This window comes from Asterias amurensis, chromosome 3, assembly GCF_032118995.1.
Source record: "Asterias amurensis chromosome 3, ASM3211899v1".
NCBI lineage: Eukaryota > Metazoa > Echinodermata > Asteroidea > Forcipulatida > Asteriidae > Asterias > Asterias amurensis.
Window position 1 is genome coordinate 1,321,063 of NC_092650.1, and position 24,211 is coordinate 1,345,273.

The following is a 24,211-nucleotide window of genomic DNA, read 5'->3' on the forward strand; positions in this document are numbered from 1 at the left end:
CTATGTAGCTTTTTATAGCTCTATGGTGTAACGTACATGTACTGCAGTGTGCTATCTCCAGTTAGTTACTTCAGTTATGTGCATCACTTAAACATGAAGGATGAATTTGCGCTGATATCATTGTATATTGTGCGTATTACATGAATTTATATTATTTTATTCTGTCCATTGTGGCTTTCCTGATAAAACCATTTTCTAAGGACAGTTATTTAGACAACAAAACATTTTGAATTGTAAGTTGCATGTAACTTGACGGTAAAATAGAGTACTTAATGCAACCAGGCTAAAACATAGAAATTATGTTTACAGATAACAGTGACAGATAACAGTGACAGATAACAGTGTCCAAAAATGTTTTTTTTTTTCAGGATACTTCATCTTTGCAAAAATAAATTGTTATTTGCATACATACAGTACATGTGGTAGGGCCTTTATCATACTACAGTTTATCACATTAAAATACACATTAGTACCATAGCTGAGTTCCACTCCATCAGTATTATAGGCCTTATAATATAAAAAATATGGAAAGTATCTTACTGCAAGTAGAGACAATCGAAGTAATGATCTACATTGACGTGCACAGTACGTACATGAGTAGGCCCAACATCTATTATTCATGAACCAGTGCATTGAAAAATTGCAGTGTTTTTAAGTTCAACTCTTTCCTTGCTCTATGATTCAACTGAAACAACACTAAACTATCTGGGGTCGATTTCACAAAGAGGTTAGGAATAGGGAAATATTAAAAAAACATATGGCTAATCATAAGACTAGACGAGCCCTGGTAAAATTGGCTTAAGATTCAGGGTCTTTCTTAACACTTTCTTGATGTGATCCATTGCTGAGATGATCCCTAAGTAAGCCCAAAGTATGGCCTCACTAAAGAAAAAAATCCCTTTGAATAGAACCAGTTGAACCATTGGATCAGGCTTGAGTGCATTGTGAATAGTGAATAGTGATCAATGCTGTGGTGCAGTTGTTTGTGATGAGGTCATTGTGGCAATGCCTCCTGGGTAGTCAGTATCCAGGGATAGCAACTTTAAAGGGACAGTGCAATGACGACCAAACAGTTTGCATGGTTGAAGGTTAACTAAGGGTGCGTTCGTTTAGCTTCCCTGGGTCGACCCCGATGTGTGTCGTTTTTTTTTTTCCAGGACGAACGTGGGTAATTATCTGCACACGTTCGTCCTGGGAAAAAAAAAAAACGCCACAAACCGGGGTCGACCCGGGGGAGCTAAACGAACGCACCCTAAGAGAAGTTTGCGGAGAACGCAGTGTGAATATCTCTTGTGAGGAGTGTTGGTTCGGAAACAGAGTTTGTTAAAGCATACAGGAATTCAAATCAATGCAGAAAACTGTTTATTTTTTACACAGTGTACAATTTGCTCTGCATAAATGCTACACAAAATGAAGCAGTTGTTAAAAAATCAGGATTGGCTTTAATCAATATTGGCATTCCATGCAGTGTGCACAAAATGAGTTCAGTCTAAATGTTTTACTATGCAAAATTCCTGGACAGAATCGTTCCCTGTTATATGAAGATTTTGATACTGGAGAAGGTAATGAATGCGGATGATGAGTTTTGTTGAAGCAACTACTGCCTCTGTTGCCCTGGCCCTGTCCCTCGGGATTGAAATCTAGGCGTGATATATGCCAAAGTTAAAAAGTTGCATGACGAATCTCGTATTTTTACAGTCAAAGCACGGAAATCACTACAACCCTAGTAATTTTTCATCGCCTAGTTTCTTTATTTGTTGGCGACAAAAAAAAACGTCTAGCTTGTCTCTCCACTTCCTTTAAGAGATCAGCTGCCCCCCTAGTTACATGTAGCCCCTTGAAAATCCCAACTCAATAACAAGGACTGCAATGCAGCCTAGATACATAGAATTCAGGGATGGAAAAGTTATCCAGTAACTTCATGTATTTGACCTTTGCCCTTTACCATACTGCAAATGCAATTAGTTTTACCATAGAGATAGAAATTGCTAGTCCATGCTCTATGATTGTATTAACTCTTTCCGTGCCCGTATTGTTGTTGCGTTTTTAACCTTAAATGCCAAATTTTTTCAGTTTTTTTTTATTGTGTACATTTTACCAAACTAAATGAAACGAGGCTCACAAAGCAAAATGTATCTTGCTGATTTGAGCTGCACTGACAGTACATCCCAAAGTCAATAGGATTTCTTCCATGATAATGCCCTCTCGTGACAACATGTAGGCTACAATGGGTCGTACATGTACGATTGATGACAATTTTGAGTACATAAAATAGATCTTATATTATATGGCTCTTTCAGAATATAAAATAGGCACTTAAAAAGAGTTCAACTCGGCCCTTTTCCCAAACCGTCATTAATTTTGGAGCAGTGTAATTTTTTTTTGCTTGGTGTTTCTAACAACAAACAAAGCCCAGAACCAAAGACAGAGCCTGATGCTGAGGTTTGGAGAAAGCAGGCCATCTCAAGAAAGCACTGTGAGCTCAATGTATCAAGGCGCCATGAATTTTCTTGCAATAGAAAAATGCAATGTCATGCCAAGATGGTTTTATGTGTTTTAAATCTTTAATCTTACAGAATTTCTTTAAAGTTACATTCGTAGACAAGATGAGTTGATAGATTGCTTGAATTTATTCGGATAAGAAAACAGCAAGAACATGACAAAAAAACATGTGTACACAACAACAGGAGGTTAAACAATGGAATAAAATAAACCAAGATAGCAAACAAGAAAGAAAAACTGCACAAAATTATCCAAGGATAGCCCAAAAAGCCAATTACTTACAAAAACAAAAAAAACGGACATAACAGAGAAAAAAGATGGCTCATGGAAAAGCAAAGCAAGAGAACAAAGCACCAATTAAATAATGGGAAAATGGAAAAAATATGCTTCAAATGCAGTTTTAGCCTGCAACACTTTTAAATAATCATTTCACTTGAGTGAATTTGTTTAATCAGTCAAACAAACACTATCCATTTTTAATGACCACTCTCTAATTACAATTTGATTTTTGCCAATGACCCTTTTTTCTTGTGTGTATAATTTTTATCAGGAGTCCCACGGGTGGTTGAAAATTTAATGGAAAAAATCCATTTGGTTTGCCAATAATAAGTGACAGGGGCCAAGGCCATAGGCCTAATGGAGAGCCAGTCAATATCACTATCAGTCACCTGTACAATTATTTTAGCATACACAATACATAGTACTATAATTGGCTAGGTTTTTTGTTCATACAGTGCAGACAAAGGTTAGAGATACATGTATGAGACAGAATCTTAATGTTACTTCCTGTTTTGTTACTGACGGAATTATTAAAAGTAGTTTTATTTTTCCGAGAAGTCCTTGAAGGGTTTTCGATCTTCGTGTGTACACAGCTCCTTGTTTTCTGTAGTCGCACATCCTGTTGTATTGAGCTTGTATCCTTCTCGAACCTCATCGTACGATGATTTGAAATGTCAAGTGAAATAGAAGTTTAGTGGGTGTTTGCAATGATTGGTTAGAGACGAGTAGTGTGTTGTGACGATTATAAAATTGTATTTGAGGTTGTCACTATAGTCCCTTTCACAGGATAGCAATTTAGCAAGGGTCCCATGCTAAATTGTAGCATGGTTGTGAAATATTACAAAATGTACCTCATGTTAATGGACAACAATTTGTTCTACTGTCCAAGTTCTCTTGCCAAATCTTGTCAAACATTGCCACATTTTACAACCATGCTAAAAACAAGCAAGGGACCCCAGTTAAATTGTTGTGTGAATAGCACTTTTGTATGCTGGGTTTTTGAAGTTGGATTTGTGTGTGTGTGGAAAGGATTTTGTCCCTGTCAGTTTCTCTGAATAGTTGACACAAAGGATCTCGCTAAATGTACGTCCATAGAATATTTGATCACGCTTATTGTCAACAAAATGCGAGACGACAAAGAATTGGCAAAGGATGTCATCGGGTGAGTCAGCCTGCGGGTTGCCATGACAACATCCCGTATGATTGAAGAGCAAACTCGGCTGTGATCCATTGTATTACAATATTTTGTACACCCATCATTAGTTTTTTTTTTTTTAAAAGACGGACCACGTTTTATCGTAGAATGTTCTTGATGAATCATGTTCCAGAACCTGTGTTGTTTTTAGTCGCGTAATAAAACATTCTACTGGAGGCAGGAGGTATTCCACCATGTTTTCCAGTTTCAATTCCTTGTATTGAAGAATATCATATTCGCTGGAAACCATCCAGAGGAATTCAAATCCTGTTTCCCGCCGATGATGTAAAGATCTTTTTTTAGTAAACATAGACGTAAAACGTACTTTTGAAAGTCTGCCTTGTGAAATTTAATACATTCTTTGTATCTTCGTCAAAGCCTTCATACAGTATTGTTAGTTTCCTTATTAGTGAGTATGACCTAGAAAAGGGGGAAAAAAATTGAGAGTGTCTTGGTTGACACGGCGCAAACAGGGGCTCCATCGGAGAATTTAATAGCTTCACAAACATTACCTAGGGGTTTTTCATTTCATCCATCTGCAATCTATTCCTAGATGTCCTTTGTCTTTCTCTGTGTGTAGAGGATGCTCAAGCAAATCCCGGGCTTTCTTAAATGTCAAATTCATTTTCATCTCTCCACACAAGGGTTTCATCTTAGTATGATTGATTGTGTGTTATTCTCCTCTGACGCGACATGAAGTTATATTGTCCGATCGCTGGTCATTTCTGTCCGTCATACATACGTACATGTGTGAGGTTTTTTTATGCGAGATATTTGATAACGCGTGAGGCAGTTTTATGACATTTCTTTTTGTGTGGCAGCGTGTAAACAAAACTGATATTGGTTTTTAGTACATGTATTAAACAATTTACTGTAGGCTACCAGGAAATGGTCCTTTATAGTTAAAAATTGTCAATATATTTTATATTAGCAGGCAACAGAGGTTGCCCCTTGATCATTGCCTTGGTGCCCTTTTAAATATTCAAATAGAATTGTATAACTTCCTCATTGTAGTGTTCTTTACCAAGGAGAAAATGCCTTGGTGCCCTTGCCCTTTCCAAAATTGAGGCATCGGGCACTAGAATTTTGATAGGCCTTGGATTACAGGGAGGTCATGGCCTTCCTTGCCCTGTTCTTGGCCTTGATTTTCCAAAGGAAGTTCCCTTTTAAAGATGAAATGCTAGCCCTGGAAAAGTCCTTTTTTGAGACTTCTTGGAGATTTGTGGGGATAATTTTAAGTTTGCTCTTTTGTACAATATCATTTTTTTAATGGAGATGACTTGCTTTGCAGTTCACCAGCACACGGTGCATCTATTCATTTTCATTTAATTTATTACTCTCTGCAGGTTGTGTGAATTCCATGTATGGTTTGTGGACTTGTGATGAGGGCGGCCATTTTATGCATTTCTGCACACTGAGATCATACTGGTGATAAACATAGCAGTTGAAAGGAAACGTTTGGAGAAGATCTTGACTAAATGTAAGTATTGTGGGCATATTAAAGTTATTAAATGCATTGAGCAGAGACATGTCTGTTAATCAAATTGTGTTTTTGTTGTTGTTTTTTAGAGAGAGAGATGTCTTTTACAAAACTGTACAATTGTTTTGTACATTTCTTTTAGTGGTGAACTCAACATTTACAAAATTTGTGTTCATGCAGGTTCATTTGATTTCTGTTGGCAGATGGGTATTTGATGACACATTGCTGTCTGGTGTATGTGATGACATACAGGAATATTAGAAACACATTAGGGCCGAGAGAAAAGCTTCATCATGTAGTGTGATACATGACCAAACAGTACATTCAACACAATGTTATGAATGTACACTACATGTACATTTTACCATAGCCAACCCACTTTTTAAAAGATGATGCAAGTAAATGTATAGGCTGAAATAAACATTAATAGCATCTCTTTGGTTTAAATGGAAAATCCAGAGCGATTATGTCCATGCAGGAAGATTAATCCGTAATTGGACGACACTGATAGAGATGTACTGTCAGATAAAGCTTTTCAGATTCAAATGTTGGGGGATAAAAACTTATATTTCCTTAACCACATTACTTACTGAAATGCTTGATACTATCGAAAGCTGCCGTACTTCTAACCAAGTAAGTTTTTATTGCCATTCGTTTAAAGAGTGATAACAAAATGTATACCTTCCCTTTAAAAAGAGAATTAGAGTTCTTCATTGTGCACACACATACCAGGAAACATGGCAATGATGGTTTTGAGTTCATAAGGTCATTGTGTCGACCTACATTACAATAAAAAGTTATTGCTTTTAAATCAAGGACTTATTACATTCACTGGTAATGCTTGTTTTGTAAAAGAAGACTGTTGTTGGTATCGGATGTTTTTCTATGTCTTAGACTGCAGCCATGAATTCGCTGTAGAAATCTGTTTCCCGCCAATAAAATTCTTACGCTAGTATAGGTGAAAACGTACTGGTACTGTACACGTACTAGTTCTTGTCAACCACGTATCTTTATTTACTTTGTTATTTGTTTTAACCGACATTGTAAGCTAAACAATCGGATTGAATTTAGGAAAGCAGTTAACACGACATGATGAAGGGGGATTTCTGGATCAAATTCTGATTCATGAAATTTAGAATTGGTATTATTATTCAGTGACAAGCCAGCAGAACCTGCCCATTCCATATTTCACTTGTCCATATTTCATTTTAAAATGGTAGTTTTCCCTTTAAAAAGTGGAATTACATGTATACATACTTTTTTGGTGGCAAGACAGTTTTCCCTTTCATTAGGGCACGTCTATGATGGAAATTTAAATTTCTAACTGGAATATGTGAAGGGGCACCAATGCGAATTGCCGGGGGCATGAAAGAAATTGCCTCTGTTACCTCGGTGGTACAAGGCATTCCTACACCAAACAAGCCAGTTGGACCACTAGGTAATTTTGACTTGCCCTCAGGTATTTTAACTGGCATTTAGCCAGCAGACCGCTGTTTAGGGTCAACGCTGGGAACAATCCATGGAAGAAAATGTGACTTCCTCGCTTACATGCCACACATCAGACAATGAAACTGTTCAGGAAGTTTGTTTCCATTTCAAAACCTTTCAGGCTTTTGATTACGATTCACTTTTTGAATTAATTTGTGAGCGCAGTCCCTGTAAATATTGTAAACGTTATGGTGGATCTGTGCACTTCCTGTACTAAAGGATGTGAGATGTTCCCCTGTATTTCCTTCCATTGGTCATAAACTGTAAGTAAGGACAGATGAACTTTCATTAGAGTGAATTCAGAATGACTCCAGTTAGAGTTCCTCTCATTGTGCGGATTTCCTTTCCTTAGACCTTGGCGGTTTCAAGGTTTATGCAGCTGGGAAAAAACCTGAACCCCCATGTTTGAATCAATTTAGGCCTAAAAAATGGAACTAAAATCACTGTCTTTGTACACAGTAGGTTGATGGATTCAGTCTTTTGGAAAAACCTGTAAACTTCATACTTTGAATCGATGTAAAATGTGTGAACTCTGAAATTACTGTAGGGTGATCAATTTAGTCTTTTTAGAAAGAAAAAAAAACGAACATCAAGTCATAGAATCAATGTAAAATGCTCAAAATTACAATATGAAAAGTTGGTTGATGGATTCAGTCTTTTGGAAAAACCTAGCCTTATCCAAGGCTCTTCACGCAAGCACCCAGCTCTGAATAGCGTTGGACGACGAGCTACACATGTCTTGTCACTGTACTGCGTACTTGATATACAGTACTTGATACCGTGGGGTGGAAGCATGGTTTTTTTAAGGTTTTTCAACTTCGTACAACAAAGCTGAAACAGTTGCTGCTTCTTTTGTTCGAGGTTGAAAAACTTTTAAAATCCATGCTTCGACCCCACTGTATCAAGTACTGTATAGATGCAGTTCGTCGTCCAACACTATTTAGAGCGGGGTGCTTGCGTGAAGAGCCTTGGACAAGGCTTAAAGAATGTATGTTGCACCAATTTAGAATGTGTGGATTCTGAAATCACTGTAGGTTGATGGGTTTTAAAAACATTAAAGTAAATGCTTACAAATTTAAAAGTACAGTAAGCTCTTTGCGTCTGTGGATTTGGGAGATCAGGGGCCTATTTCATGAAGCTGCTTGCGCAGAAAATGTTGTAGGATCATACCAGTCACAAATGGTACATGTAACATGGTAAAGTTTGGTTGGTAACGTTATTCTGGTAACCATATTTTGGTTGTGCTCACTCACTCACCCACAGGCGGGCTTGAGTCTGGCTTTTCCAAGTAATTGGGTCTTGTTTTCATAGAGCATCTTTGTGTCCTCTTAAAGCGGCTCTATGAAAATTGCTTTTATGAAGTTTCCATTCTATGCAGCAGTAGCTGACTACTGTACCACAGCCTAAAGCCCCTTTCACACGAGAGCAATTTAGCAAGGGTCCCTTGCTAAATTGTAGCATGGTTGTAAAATATTACAAAATGTACCTCGTGCAAATGAAAGGACAAAACAAAAATTCTACTGTCAAGTTCTCTTGCAAAATCTTGTCTAACATTGCAATAGACCATGCTCAAATTAAGCAAGGGACCCCAGTTAAATTGCTGTCTCGTGAATAGCACTTTAGGTAAATTGACTCAATCTAGATGGCCTAGGGCAGGAAGAATTAGTAATGTGGCCTCATTGTTGTTAATAAATCAGAATCTGTGTATTGTGAGAGTGATGCTGTATTGTGAAACGCGACAAAGATTGGTGACTACATGACAATATTGGATTCGTCAGCATTGTGCTGATAGTCCTAGTCAAATATTAGTCCTTGGGTATTTCAATGAGCAAAACTGAACACAACGTATAATAGTAAACATGTAAAGTACATGTCATTTTGTGCTACTTGTAGTGTAGTGTACACATTATGTAGGCAGGCTTGTATGCTTCGTTGAAAGGGCAAAGGCACCAAGACACTTTCTCCTTGTAAAAAGGGCACCCTTCGAAGAAATTATAAATTTCTACTGCAGCACTTCAAGGGCACCAAGGCAATGAGCATGGAGGCAATCTCCTTCATTGTTTCCGTGAAGTACATATTGTAACAGGCCATGTAAGTAAATAGCAACACACAAACATAAGGCCTAGATGAGTTTGTGTAATGACTGATGAATCTTATTATAATTAGCTAGATCCTGTATGAGCAATGATTGATGTAAATAATACTCGCACGCTGACACACTTTTATCTCTTTTATTTTTCTAAACTTACTGGTACCACCTTCCCGTTCATTTCTGTCTGTCCTTCAGTAAGAACAGTGCATGACATGACCATTGAATTAAAGGGAACGTATTCCTTTTATTCTTTTTAACCGTTGGATTTATTACAAAACTACCTGGACCCTGTAAAAAAATCATTTTAAAAGATGGTCCGTTGAAAATCCGGAGCAGTTTATTCCATGCAGAAGAATAACCATTATTGGAATAAACAATCTGAGAAACATTCTCAAATTCAATTTTTTTTTTTTTTTTTTTTTTTTTTGGTGGGGGGAGGAATAAAATTTGATATTGTCAATTACCACATTACTTTTAAGTGAAAGGATTCACAAATGCCTACGAAAGCTACACTTACTTCTAACCAAGTAAGGTTATTGTTTGGCGTTAATATTGGGAGTGGTCACTAAACATAGTATACCTTCCCTTTAATTTTTAAACAGCTTATAATTAAAGTGGCCCACAATCCAAGTTTAACCCTCCGGGCTACAAATGCTGGCAACTCCGTTTATGATCGGAAAAAAATTCAGAAAGAAGGGTAGGCTTACGTACATGAATTTATTCAAAGTGTCTGTTTGCACAACAGAGTTTTATGGTTAAAAACGACCCAGTTAAAATTTTTGATTTAGTCAAGGGTATGCCCGGACAATAAATCCACTCGTTTTTTATACCAAGCATGAATAATTAAGAAATAGATATTTTGTAACAAGACTTTAAGTTGTTGTTTGTGTTGACATTCGTTTGCTGTATATTTGCAAGAGGTTGCACATTGCTCCCTGTGTAATGCGTTTATCTTTAATTAAAGAACTTTGATTATGTGCATAACAAACAATGTGATATAACTCGGCATTAAATCAATGTGGTATAGCTCGTAGCAATTTCGACCAGCTCTTAGATGAACAAGTCCCCATTAGGTACATGTAGAACGATTTGGAAGCAAATCATATTATTTCCCTTATTATTTTTATAAGTACTAAAAATCACAGGTTACAAGAAATCTTTCAAAGATCTATCAATGCATAAGGATTTCTTTCCTTTGACATTTCAAGCTTCATTTTTGTTGTTGATTTAACTTGAATTTATTCTGTAAAAAGAAACAGGGCATAAATAAGTCTCGACAGTTTTAGGTCTTTGTTTTAAAGTGTTACTACAGCACACCTTTTATTTATTGTGTTTGTTTATTTATTTATTTATTAACCAAATCAACAGCATATGAGCCGCCAATAATAGCCTATATTCTGACAGTTGAAGGACCCCCTCAATTGTTATGTTTCAGAAGATCCCCCCCCCCCCCCACCACTCATTAAAGTTTTCAGTTACATGTTGAAGAGTTCAACAACCTTTTCTTGTATTTCATGTCTGGTTTTAACACCCCATATGAAGATACAGATGGTACAATGTTTGATAAACTCAGCGACAGACATGGTTGAAGATTGTTAATTAAGTGACGGGTCAGAGGACCAAATAGAGTAAATATCATTCAAAGTTGGGTAAAAAGTAATGGGTTAATTAGTTAGGGATTAAAGTACAGTTTGAGGGTGGAGTGAATAACAGTATTGTGTTGAGGAACTGGGTCATGACCCTGACAAGAACATTGTGAAAGCATATAAAGATGGTAATGGTAAATGTAGTAAACAACTGGGGAAACGATTTTGTTTGAAGTGTCCTCCTTGATTAGAAATCAATAAAAGTAGGTCTAAAATCTTTGAATCTCCAAAGTTTGCCTTCAGGTGACTTGAAATGTGTTTGGTGTCCACTTAAATGCACTTTTTAAAACATGAACTTAGTGTCTGGAAGGAGAGGAGGGTAGAAAGTCTAGCAGTAGGTGCTTTGCAAACATCTTATGCTAATGCCAAAGTTGTCTGTAGTGTAGCATTGAAATGTCTAAAACATTTGCTTATGATTTATAGGCCATTGGATTGATAAATGGAGTCAGTGTCATTTTGAATTGTTATTTTACATGTGGATTCTGGTTGGCAAAGGTCTCGGGTTTAAAGGTAAAAAGTACATGTAGGAGGTAACTAATAATTTTAACCAGTCTTTTGGGGGAGACCTGGACATCTGTTATGTTCCTAGACTTGTGTAGGACTACACTACAGCAAAGGAAACAAATCTCTGGAATGACGAAATGCTTGGAGTTTTTTATTGAATAATACTTTGGCAACGTTCCAAAGTCAATGTTGTTTACTTTCATCAAACATTCTACAGGATGTTCTTGTTTATTACTCTGTGCTGGTCTGGAATGTCCTGAAGGCAGTGACCTTCGTTATGTCCTTGAGCGTGTTGGTGAGTGGAGGTGCCCTTCTATCACTTTCCCATCCTTCCTTCCTTTATAGCCAAATCCAAACCCACACATTTTACTCTAGAATTAACTTCGCCCATTGTCAAAACCCAAGCTACAAATCCATTTAGTCGCCGATAATGTACTTTTCATTCACAGTCCTTGCAATATAATTTTCTCTCGTGAACAATATACAAGCTCATGGCAACGTACAGGTGCAAGCTTCCAACTTGGAGGTCACAATCATAATAGTCTGACTCCTGGTGACCTTAAGCATGTGGACCCTGAGACGTCCACTCCGGGAACAAGACAACAAAGCACCTAACACCTTACAAGGAAACTGACACCAGCGGGATGCAAGGTTTTGCCCTGGTGTAAAATTGTCAATTAACTGGTCTTGTGCATGTTTTGTTTTGCGCATTGGTTTCCTTCCTTTATGGTGTTACTAACACGAACGAACGCTGACAGTGCAAGGACCCAAGACAAAGTGATCACCATTCTGTACAAAGTTCTCATGTCCCCTAAGACGGAATATCATTTCAAATAATATAATTGTCCAATTTAACTTTTTGTTGTGCATGCTTATTACATTGCTGATAAAGACAGAAATCCTAATAAATAAAATCACATTCTTATTTATGCACATGAAAGTGAAAGTTTGTGAACATGTCTAGATCCATTATAGTTAGGCTACATGTAATGTTGATTTATGCATAGATTGTATTTACAGTACAGATTGCTCTAAGAATATAACTGTCCTGGAATTACATTGAGGCCATGGTTTCTGTTTACCCACTTTGTTGTGCTGTTATGGCTCTCTTTAACATAGGTCTTACATGTAATGGTGACTACGATAAGAGTGATGGTAAAGAGAGCCAATGTAATAGCCCAACACTTGGGTGGGCTACATGTAGGCCTCTGTTGCCCTGGTCTTGCCTTTGATGGCCCTTCAGAAGTTCCTGATAGACTTTTCCAATGAAAGTGCCCTTTAAAAAATTAATGTGACCTTGTCCTCTCAAAGATGAAAACCAGGCATGAAGGGTAGGCTATCTGTTCATCTACAAGAAACACAAAACCAGGAATGAGTAATTCAGACGTTTACTAAAAGGAGAAAATGTCATCATTTCAACATCCTGAAATTTGGAGCCTAGTTACATACTTTTTTCTTTAGCAATGACTCTCACCCCTGATAAACCTACGTGATGTCTATTATGTACAAGTTTACCTACGTGCAGTAATACATGCAGTAATACATGCAGTTACTATGCAGGTACATGTAATACTATCTATATGCATAAATGCAACCTTGATCTTTGACCCTTTCAGCTGTCAGAATGACATGCACAGCCATTTTTTGACAAGAAACCTTTATGCATGAATCAATAACGTAGAATTTCCCATTGGCAAAAGCACAAGGTCATGTCATCAAACCATGGAGAGTTTTTTCAGTCCAAATTTTATTGTACTGTGAGGGTTTTGTTTTTGGCTAGAAAGATCCATACGTCAATAAATATGGTCTGTGAAAACCTTTCTTTTTTTACGAGTATCATATTTTACTTTTATTTGTTTACAGTGGTTTTTTCGGTTGATCACAATCGTACAAGCGATTGTTTATATTTCCCACTAGAAATGAATGTATGAAATATTTCATAAACAGTGCTCAGGACATTTCACCAGTTAAATTTGGGGTATGCCAAATTTTGGATTTCTTTTATTACAATACATGATAGCAAAACTATATGTGACATTTCTACCTACATGATCAAACCATAATGACTTTGTTCATTTAGACCCTATGGTCTCATGTCTCATTGTGACATGTCTATTTGTAAAAGGCAAAAATAAACACGCAAATTACAGTCGGCATTGTATTTCCCGATAAGAAAACATTGCTCAGTTGTGTAGCATCAGCAAACAGACCAAGAAGGCGAGCATATTTAGGTGCTTTTGTGCTGTGCGAGGAGGGAGTGCACATTGTATGTGCCAGAAACTGTAAACTTTCATGGACGGCGAGTGCATTCTTCATCTTTAATGTTATTTTTGTCTCTGTCTTTTCCATTATGTCTTTCGCCGGAGGGAGTTTGAGGGGGGGGGGGGCTGACTGTGCCAACTGAAAGTGGGTTACATTTATGTGTACATAGTTATCCACAGTTACATCATCTTTATTGTGTTCCTATTATGGGTTTGCGGATACGCCCAGTGCATTGACTCCGATACCTCCAGCTGACAATAGCTGGGATTACCGGGAAACGTTTGCTTTTTGTTCAGGTGGGAGCTCAGCAGAAAATCCATAATTAGAGAAATCGATACGTTCACATAAATGTTACTAAATCGATCCTTGGAACGCTCCTACAGACCACATGGCTGGCTGGTAAAATACATCAAAGATAATCTTTAGAGAGACTGGAGCCAGATATAAGTAATAATATCTTTTGAAACTGCATGTAGGTCTTAAAAGGATGGTCATCAAGTGTTTGGTGTTTATCAACCAAAGCTCGGTTCAAACTTCCTGCGATGCGATGCGAATTTGACATGAATTTGACGTGAATTTGACGTCACAACTCTGTTTCCGCTGCAATATTCGCAAGAGAGTTCAGCACAACGCAACTGCTGCGAATTATTCATAATAATCAACATTCGTATCGCATTCAGATTCACAGGAAGTATGAACTGGGCTTTATGCTGATTTATTGAGCACATTCTCAAGTAAAGATACAATTTGAAAGTCACCTGTGAAAGTTTCAGCAGCTGACCAGAGTGTCTACTTGTTCAGAAAAAACTAACCTGTATTTTTATCAAGAAAATTCTGTCAATGTAATAAGTGGACTCTGGATACTAGATAGTAGGGTAATGGGTATTTCTAAGCTGTGCCGTGCCTCAATTGAACAAATAGATACATGTACCATTCATCCTGTGTATGCCTACATGTACATGTACCGTAATTTCGTTCAATGTGTCTGGTAATATTTGACGTCAGCTCTACTTACATAAATAATCAAATCATTGATTTTCACTTCAATCATGTTATTTCAAGGTGGATGTAATCTTACTAAAAAAAAAATACTAAATGATTTGTGAGATGCGTCCTGGGTGTTGCACAAACATTGAAAGTGGTTTCTGTTTATTTTTTTAAAAGAGGTAGGACACTTTTTGATTCCTTACTGTTCTTCCTCACAACCTAAAACCAATTCCCAAGGCAGTATAAACCCCACTGCCAGCCCATGTTTGTTTCATGCTTGAGGCAATTTTTCTTGGATAAGTTAACATTATGTATGCCAATCCCAGGGTTGTCTTGCTTGATAAAAATTTTCAAGAATGAGTAGCAGTTTCCTTGGGAATCAGCCAGGTTTAGTAACTGTGAAAAGGTTGACCAAACTTGACTACCGGTACATGTAGATATTTCCCAGGAAAGTGGTCCAGTTTAAATGGGGCTTAAATTTATTGTGCAGAGCACTGTGCGTATATGATGTACAATATGAGCTCTTTTTTCAAATCAGTGATCGCTGCAGATTTTTGAAGAAATTTATCTTGTCATCTTATTCCTGTACTGTCTAGATACGGCCCGGAGTATAGACCTTTATCATGCTGTCACCATCTTGGTCATGTTCCCTGTTTCCATAACAGTAATGAATACTAACATTATTGCGCAAACATTGCACCCGACTATTATTTCGTCCAGCCTCAGTTTGGTTACAGTGGGTTGGAATGGTGTAAAATCAACGCCTCCATGTAATTTGAATTTTGGAACTTCTGCCTTTAGATTGGACGACATTATTAGATTGTGTGTTTCATCAAACCTGATGGCTGCAAATTTTCTGCAGTGGTTTATAATACATCGTGTTTTAATTAAAATTGAATTACTAAGTCAGTCAAGAACGCAATTAGATTGAATGTGTGTGCGCGCTCTGTTAATGGCGATCATGTAGATGATTAATGTTACATAGATGGCTACAGTGTGTGGTCAGTCAGTGCATTTCTACAGATGGTGGTGCTTAGTGGCTCAGGTCCTTCTAAACCTCTCTCCTACGATGCATTTATGAAATTCTCACAATGCAATCCAGAGCTGTGATGTAATCGAGTGCTTGGACAATGTAATAACAGCGTCCTTGTGTTATGCACAATGGGACTTCCATTACGTTGTGTACTGCCTTTATTAAACCGTGGCCATACTGCGTAATTGTGCAATTTATGTATTCATGAATAACCAGCTGTGATGACCAAGTGTTGTCAGAAGCAATTAGTGACTGGAATATTATGTGAACATGTACACATTCTTGGGCAATTCCTCCAACGTGTGCACTGATGAACGGACTTACTGGAGAATTTGTGTTTTTTTTTTATGAAAACTTTTTCTTCTTTTTTTTACACCGCTTTACTCAGTCAATAAACCTAGATACACAACTGTGTGTTGTTTTTAGATTTGGAGTTACAAAATGTTTTGTCAGATAATGACACTTTATCTGTTTGGTTTCACCGGTCAAAGTTCCATGTTTTATGTCATAACTTGACCTTTTATCTACATTTTGTTTCTCGTCTTGATTTATTGGAAGTATCTACTTCTGAACTATGGATATTTTAGTAAGCCTTAAATATGTATACAATTATTTAAAGTGTCTGAAAAGGTCAAAAATAGTTTTTTGAAAAATTACATTTGAGGTTGTAAAATGGTCCATATTTCAAAGAAGATGCCTTATGTACTAAGAACTGTTGTCTTGAGACAAAAGTTTTACAATGTGTTATCTTTATTATCCTTCACTAGCACTCCTGGGGTGGATTTCACAAAGAGTTAGGACTAGTCTTATCTCGAGTTAGGACCAGTTACTCGTCCTAACTTGGGACTAACCATGCAATTTGTATATCTCGTAGGACTAGTCCTAAGTTAGGACTAGTCCTAACTTTTTGTGAAATCGACCCCTGGGCCTTTTGTTGTGACACTCTTCACACAGAATTCTACACTTATTATATTCATGTAGCATCCTATAGCAAGGTTTGCCCTTAACTTTTTCAGTTTAAGTGACTACCCAACATGACCAGTCAGCTTGCCATTTCACTTGGGCATAGCAATTTTCCTTTGGTAAGGGGCACGGTAAGGGACACTTAGATGTGGGTTATTTCAAGGCCGGGCGTAGATGTACATGTGCAAGCAGAACAATCAGAAAGACTTGACGCACATCTTTTAAAAAACCTAGAATTATAACATTTAACTGGTAATACATGTTGTACTGTAGGCCTAATTTGTACGATAGTCTGTGCGGTTCCTCTTGAAAATTGATCCACCCAAATTCCCAGCCTCCATTTTCGCAGTGAGGGGGGGGGGGGGGGGGTCAACATTGGAATTCGATGCCAATAATTTGTGGTTATGAGGAGCTGTACTCAATCCAGACTGACTAGCAGGAGAGAGTGTTTCTCGGAAAGGTGATATTGTGGTCAGAGACGCAGCAGCCATCTTGGTGACCTCGGGGCAAAATTATTCCAACAGCTTGAAAGGTTCACTCACTTCAGTGCACTTTGCCTGAGAGAGAAAGAGAGCCTAATGCAAGAATCCAGACCTTACCATTAACACACAAGGGGAATAATTACCCCCGCAGTTTCAATGGAGACTCGCCCAACAAAGAATGGATGAGAACATGTAAATGCGTACTTTTTTACCATTAATTTTAAAACGCATTTGGTGATTCAAGTTTATTTTTAAGTCTTGCAGAGCATGGAGAGAGAGACCTAGGAGAAATCAATCCGAGTTGTACATGTGTTAAGAGAAGTGAGGAATAAAAAGCCTGGGCTGTCTTGCCTAAGGTGACCTGTGACCTTCCTTAGCTGCATGCATTCTGCATTTATATTCTGAGTAAACAAACTAGCTTTTGTTATTCCAAGGGGACATCTTGGCATGGAAGCTCAGGGACAGCCTTGGAAGTTCACAGACTTCATTCTCAGTGGGCGAAAAACAACAAAACTTCCATGGCAACATTTACTAGCTAGGTCCAAGTATTTTTATGACTTATTTTCGGGTGGTCTTTATTCTGTCAATTTCTGCTGTCTTAATTTTTTTTAAATGTTACCACATCAGTTTCCGTTGTGGTTTATGTACACGATGCTTCTATTCAGTCAAGTCTATTGGTTTTGCAATGCATACTAGTTGAGTAAATTTGAACACATGTATGCTTTTTATAAATGTGTGCACTGTTATGTTTACCAAGAATGACAACTGAGTCTTTGCTGTCATAGAGAAAGGACATAATTTGAAAATTTTCTGGATTGAAAACTTGATGCACACTCGGCAGATTTGAAGAATCTTTTACACATGTTTCATCATGCGATATAATTATATTTTGTTAGTTATTTTTTAAACACACTACAATAGAACAAACATGCTGTAGTAAATGCGCTTTATTTTAAACAGATGCTGCAGTCTTCATGTTGCTCGAGGCATGTTTTTTCCCGATATCTATTTATAGAATAGAATGGGAACTAGCATTCATAAAAAAATGTCTGATTGTTTATTATTTTTGTCATTGTATTTGTCATATAGTAAATGTGTATGTATTGCTTCATGTATTGTTCAACAATACAATATCAATTTATTGATAACACTGGATATTAATACACGGGAATATTCCAATAAAATTTTGACTGGGTATTTGCTAAATTGCCAAATCTCCCTGTTTTTGCAGAAAGTTCACTTAAAAAATAAAAATACATTTTCTTGTTCTGATTAAAAATTGAATACCCCCTGATTATGGAAGCTCGATTGACCGAATTCTAAATATATTTCCCTGGTAGTTGTACAAAATCTCCCTGCTTGCAAAATGCAAATTTTGGTAGCTCCGGCCTGTGAGGACTGCTAAATGTATACGTCCATGTAAGAGATATTCTGACTATGCTGTACGACTTGAATAACAAATTCTTGACCCTGTCTACTCAACAGACCATCCCAGTCATCACTTGTCCAGATTTCCTGTTTTTTTCTGAAAAAAATTCACAGCCACTAAAAAAAAAAAAAATCCACAGCAGAGATGAGACCGTTGCCCAAACGAGTCAATTTCCTTTGAAGCCAGAGTTGTCTATGCAACGTGCATGCCTACTAAGTGGCTTTGTTACGAGGCGTGGTGGGAGATTGAAGCCAACGGAAGGACAACCATCTGTTGCGAGGAAAGGAGACGAGGAAGGCAATAATTTAGGGATATTTGAGGAGTCGGGAATTGGCGGGTCATTTTCATTGAATGTTGGGCTCGTTGTTAAATCCTCGTTCGGAATTTATCAGGATTTTTATGGCTTAGGTGATGGGAGTATACCATCAATCATCGTGATGTAAACTTGATCCATTTTACATTGTCTGCATAAAACGTGCATTATTACGGCTTTGTTTTATGGCATTCTTAGGCCAAGTTAAGATAAATGGTTACAGGTGCATTCAGTATTCCACATAACTGATTGTCATATTGCTTTTATACAATGTTTTGTAATGAATTAAAAGATTCATTTTTAAATATCAAAAATTATGTGTGATGTAACATACATAATTTTGGATTTGTAAAAGCGAATCTTTTAATTCATAATCTTCAACAATCCAGATAAACTTATTTAATGATCTAACAATGTAGTTTTAATCATTCATACATAAACCATAGAGCGAGGATATAAACCATGCGTGAAGTGATAGAAGATCCCATGTTGAAAATTGACAACCCTGTACAAAGGAAATCATGTTTCAGTACAGTCATTCAGTGACCTATAAACAAGATTTCTTTGTACAATAACAGTCAGTGAATGTCTGACTTTCAAACATGGGGTTGATGTAGGGATTATGCAGAATGCATCAACCATGGAGCTATCTATATAATAAAGGGTCTAAGATCATTCACATTGTGGCTTACTAACTGTCACTCCCTATTCAGAAGACAAACACACAAGGGGGAAAATTCACAGGAAATGCTAAGATTATTGATTACCTACTTTAATTTGGTTGGGTTCCCATTCTGTTTGTATTACATGCTTTACCCTATTCAGTGCTTTCCAGTGTCCCTCAAACCACTGTAGAACATAATTATGCACAACCTGTTTGTAATGCAACAGTCAACATGACCTTGCCATCACTACACAAACATACACAAACCTGTGAAAGGAATGGATTATCAAGCAGACACCCCCTGGTTGCTAATGGACCGTGCCATTCCAATGTTGTCCTACAAGAGACAAATCTATTTCTGGGGTTACGGAGGGGTGGATTTTGTATGGTTTCAAATTTGTATGATTCTTTCACCACTCATTCCAGACGGACAGAAACATTAAATTGTAACTGGTTTAAAATTTACATAAGGAAACGTCAAGGGAACTTTTAATACCGAGGTGAACCTTTTCAAGGGTGAAAACAATGATACTTTGTTCGCAGACCTCTGAGGGCAAAAAAATGGAACGGTCTAAAAACATGTACATGGGTCCATGTACCATGCACTTGCACCTGCGTTTCAGCAGTACATGTGTTTAATAGAGATTCTATACTGTTGTGTGTGTTTGATGTGGAGAGTGTATTCTAGTATTGCTCAAAAATAAAATGGTACGAATCTGAATACCCGTGTACCGAATTATTGTAATACGTTTTGTGTACATCGAGGAGACAGAGCACTACAACACTCTATCCTATACTCTTCACTGACTACATGTATTGCGACAAAATTGTTGTCACTACCTGAACATCAACGTATTTTTTCCCTCTACTGTTTCGTAATAACAGATAAAGAACTGCTGAAAGAGAGATACATATTTGACAGCTCTTGGTGTGGACACATTCTGCGATTATGAATCGGTAAGTACATTTAAAATATGTTTTCTTCCCATTTGGATAAAAGCCGCTAATTATCAATAAATATAAACCGTGTTTAGGGAAAGCACATGGGCATATTTGACTAGTTTGCTGTTGGTAATTATTGATCTACAAGGTTTGAGTATTGAGCGTTTAAATTTGTTTCTGTTGGATAATTGTATGTGTTCCGTAATGGCCTTGTGTTTTCTTTTTATGGTACTGTTCCAAGGCCTAGAAATATGTGATTTGACATTGAATGTGTTATTACTTTTAATAATTTGTTTGACATTGGTTTTCAAAGTATGGGAGGGTTTTATAAACAACAAGTATGCCTATCTTTGTCATTGGACATGTTTGAGGTACACTACGTACAGAGACAGACAGCTCTTCAATGGGTCCTTGTTTGGTGTAATAACATTCATATTTGTATTTTGTCTAATAACTATAATATGATTCAATCATGCTGGTATGAAGGTTAAGTATCTGGTGAAGGCCACTTATTGTCATATTTCTATATTAAGCAGAAACAAACAGTATTTTAAATAATGCAGTTGGCAGTTTCACTGGGGGGTTTTTTAATGTGAGAAGCATGTTAGAATAGTATTGTAGGACTATACTGTACGTTGTACCAATACATTTTGTGTCAAGGATATTTCCAATTGACATTTGGCAAATGTATAATATTAGAAAAACATGTATTTTGTGAGAAACAGGGAAGGTGGGTTAGATTTCTAATCTCCATAAAATAAAACTCTTGACTTCTCTGTACATTATGCTCCAGTTCCCTCCTCCCCCCACCCCCCCCCCCCCAAAAAAAAAACATCGGCCTGCAAATTTAAATTCTTGGAATGTTGTAGCAAAGCAGTTATTCTGGTCAAGAGTTGATGCTAAAAACATGTCAATCAAACTGTCCAATATTCAGGGATTAATATTCGATTGATTATCAGTAATTTCCCTGATAAAACCACAACCTACTGAAGGGTATGTGGTTAACAGGATACGCCTTGTAAGTCAAAAACTGTGCACGCCTTGAATAATTGGTTCCTTCAACTACCAACATAAAGTCATTCTGTTCTGTGCGTCAATTTAAGATTTCTACATTATTCTGTTTGGGGAAAACAGATTCAAAAGAACGTTATGTTTTCAATCTGCTTTGTCGTTGAATATCATTGACAATAATTATGAAACTAAAATACATGACGGACAAAGTATGTGGATGAGCATGAAAAGTCTATTATTAAATAAAAATACATTGGATTTGTTTACTTATTATGAAATCTTCATATCCGCATGCCGTCGCCCTTTTTATGAATAATAAGTAACCGTTCATAAGGACCTGTATTGTATGAAAAGCAGGAAAACAAATAATTATTGACTCTGCGTTAACCCAGTGGTATGTGTCATGCGTGTTGGCCAGTGAGATACGATGAGTAATAGGCATGGGTTGTGTCGAGCTGGAAGTCTTTAAAGTTCAAACCTTGTCGTATTTTTGGTTTATCAGTGAAGGCAAATTGTGATAGAATTTTATGTGAAAGTAAACAGCACCTTTGGTCCAGCAAATGTTGGTAACGTCAGTTTATGCCTGCCAATGTCATTGATGCCCGCCACCGCCAGAGAACGGATGTGGTTTTTTAAGAGATCGCTTTAAAGGGCAGTGTTGAATAATTCCATGCCATAACAACTACCCAATTGATGTTACCTTTAAAAAGAGTTCTCCTCACGAGTGCAAATTGTTAGTTTCACTCTGATGTTCCTGTTTACATTGGGATGTTATTTCTAAAGGGTCTGCTGTGTGAAATAACAAGAGTCGTCATTTTGTGAGACAACCATTTTAAGATGACATAAAAGTGCGTAAATGATGAACAAATCTTTGGAAACTTCGCCCCTATTCTAATCTAATTCTATCTCCGTGGGATTTGATTGATGGACTAAATCTTCTTGATTGCAAGATGCAAATGTTGGCAGACTTATTGTACCAATTTTAGAACATTAGTTATTTCTTGAAGAGGCAAAGTGACTACAAGAATGTTTTTTAAGAAAACATATTTCAATCTGTACCAGACTCTTGATATGGAATTCATTTTGTCACGTGTTAGTACATTTTCCAACACTTGCAGTATGCTATTCAGTTCATCACCAGATTATTTCTAAAACCTTGAATGCGGTTTTCTTATTTGTTATTTAAAGTCCATGAGTATGGGTATTGCACAATATTGTCAGTAATAAATTTGCATTGCTTGGTGACATCTGGCAATGGAGCACTGAAGTATATTCTGCTTGGGTGGGTGAGCTTCCTGCAATATGGATGCATAACACGATGTACTATGTACCTGCAGCCGATTTCCCAAAATGCTAGGATTAATCTATAAGGTCTGCATGCTACAGTGCAGGGTTGGGACTCATCCTAAGTCCTAAGATTAATCTTAAGTTAGGAAGAGTTTGGTGAAATCAACGACTGTACACTCAAAATCAGCCAATGCTAATCCTGGGAAGTACACTTAATTTGTTTATCAAATCTGTACCTAGGCCTATATTTTTCATGAAAGAGAGCTTATACTTTTGGTAATTACTCGAATGACCATGAAAACTTACTTTGTAAGGAGCAATGGAGAGCTGTTGATATTATAAAGCAGGGTTGGAAAAGACTCCCTTTGGATTGATGTAGTTTTAGAGAAAAGGGTAAATTTTCACCCAAAATTTGAATCTTACTTCAAGCATCTGAAAGCACACAATTTTGTTTTCTCATCATGACATGTTTTTATGAAACCTATTACTAAATGTAAACACATTGTTTTTGTGTGTTTCTTCCCAAAACCAATCCAATTCTTGAGTTTGAAATATAATTCATTCATTTGTCATGATCATTGGTACAGTGTGTTCACTAGATTCAGTTTTAAAAACAAACTGAGAAAGTTTTAGCATTGTCGTCACTTTATGGAAAATTCACACTGCATAGAAAGAGCTTTCATAAGCAAAAATTCAAGCAGAAAACAACTTATTGTTGTCATGTTTCTTGTTTACATTATTCCGGATGACCCCTGTCCACTATCATGTTAATAGATCATTTTTTGGCAGAATATTTGTTGACCATTGTAAACAGGGAGTGTTGACACCAGATACCCGTTTTCTTGGAAATAATTTTGAGCCTTTGATTAACGCCCTATGGGACTTCTCATACTCGACCAGTAACGTGACATGCACAATCTACTTGCAGGGCTTCATTACTGTCTGGAATTTTCCATTTAATTAGCTTCCAAATGATGTGACATTTTGAAACACTACTGGCCTGTCTGAGTTAACTCAATTGTAGTGCTGCCTTTTGCATTATAATTTATACACTGAGAAAAAATACAGGACTTTATCATAAGAAAATTATGTAAATTCTTGTCGTAATGAAATGGGTTTTTTTTTATCATGCAAGTTCGTACTTGTTTGACTAGCAAAAGTACTAATGTTTTACTGGTTTGTGGTTTCATATGAAATATTTTGGAATGGCAACACGTGTATACATACAACCTTTTGAAATCATTTATTTGTATGGTTATTTTATTATGGGGCACAAATTGCCCTGTGAATAGTGTAGGTGGACTATACACAAACACCTTGATCCAAAACACATTTTCCTGTGTGGACATATTCACTCTTGATTTTCGGCGATACTGCAAGTCAAATTTATTGTATAATCTACATTTAGAAGGATTAAAACAAAGGATACCAAAAACCCTATAACCTTGAGTTAAAAATAACACTGAATGCACATAGTGAATTATGTCATGGATAATTTAACCATGATTTGTTCAAGCCTTTCTCTATGGTTAAAGCATTATGGTTGCATCAGCTGAATTGGTTCTGGGAATCCTCACTTCAAAATAAATGGATTGTCCTTTGCATTCTTATGAAATAAGCCAAGTGACAATTAAGGTATAGGAAGACTCAGC

General features: G+C 36.9%; 1 protein-coding gene across 3 annotated transcripts in view; it reads left to right on the forward strand.

Moving 5' to 3' along the window:
- LOC139934319 (uncharacterized) overlaps nucleotides 1–24,211 on the forward strand; it is a 76,239-nt gene that overhangs the window by 6,185 nt on the left and 45,843 nt on the right. The window contains exons 2-3 of one of the 3 annotated variants that reach the window (XM_071928478.1): nucleotides 5,323–5,456; nucleotides 20,205–20,276. The gene's annotated coding sequence lies outside the window, so the exon portion shown is untranslated. The other 2 variants (XM_071928480.1, XM_071928479.1) reach the window with 2 other exon arrangements.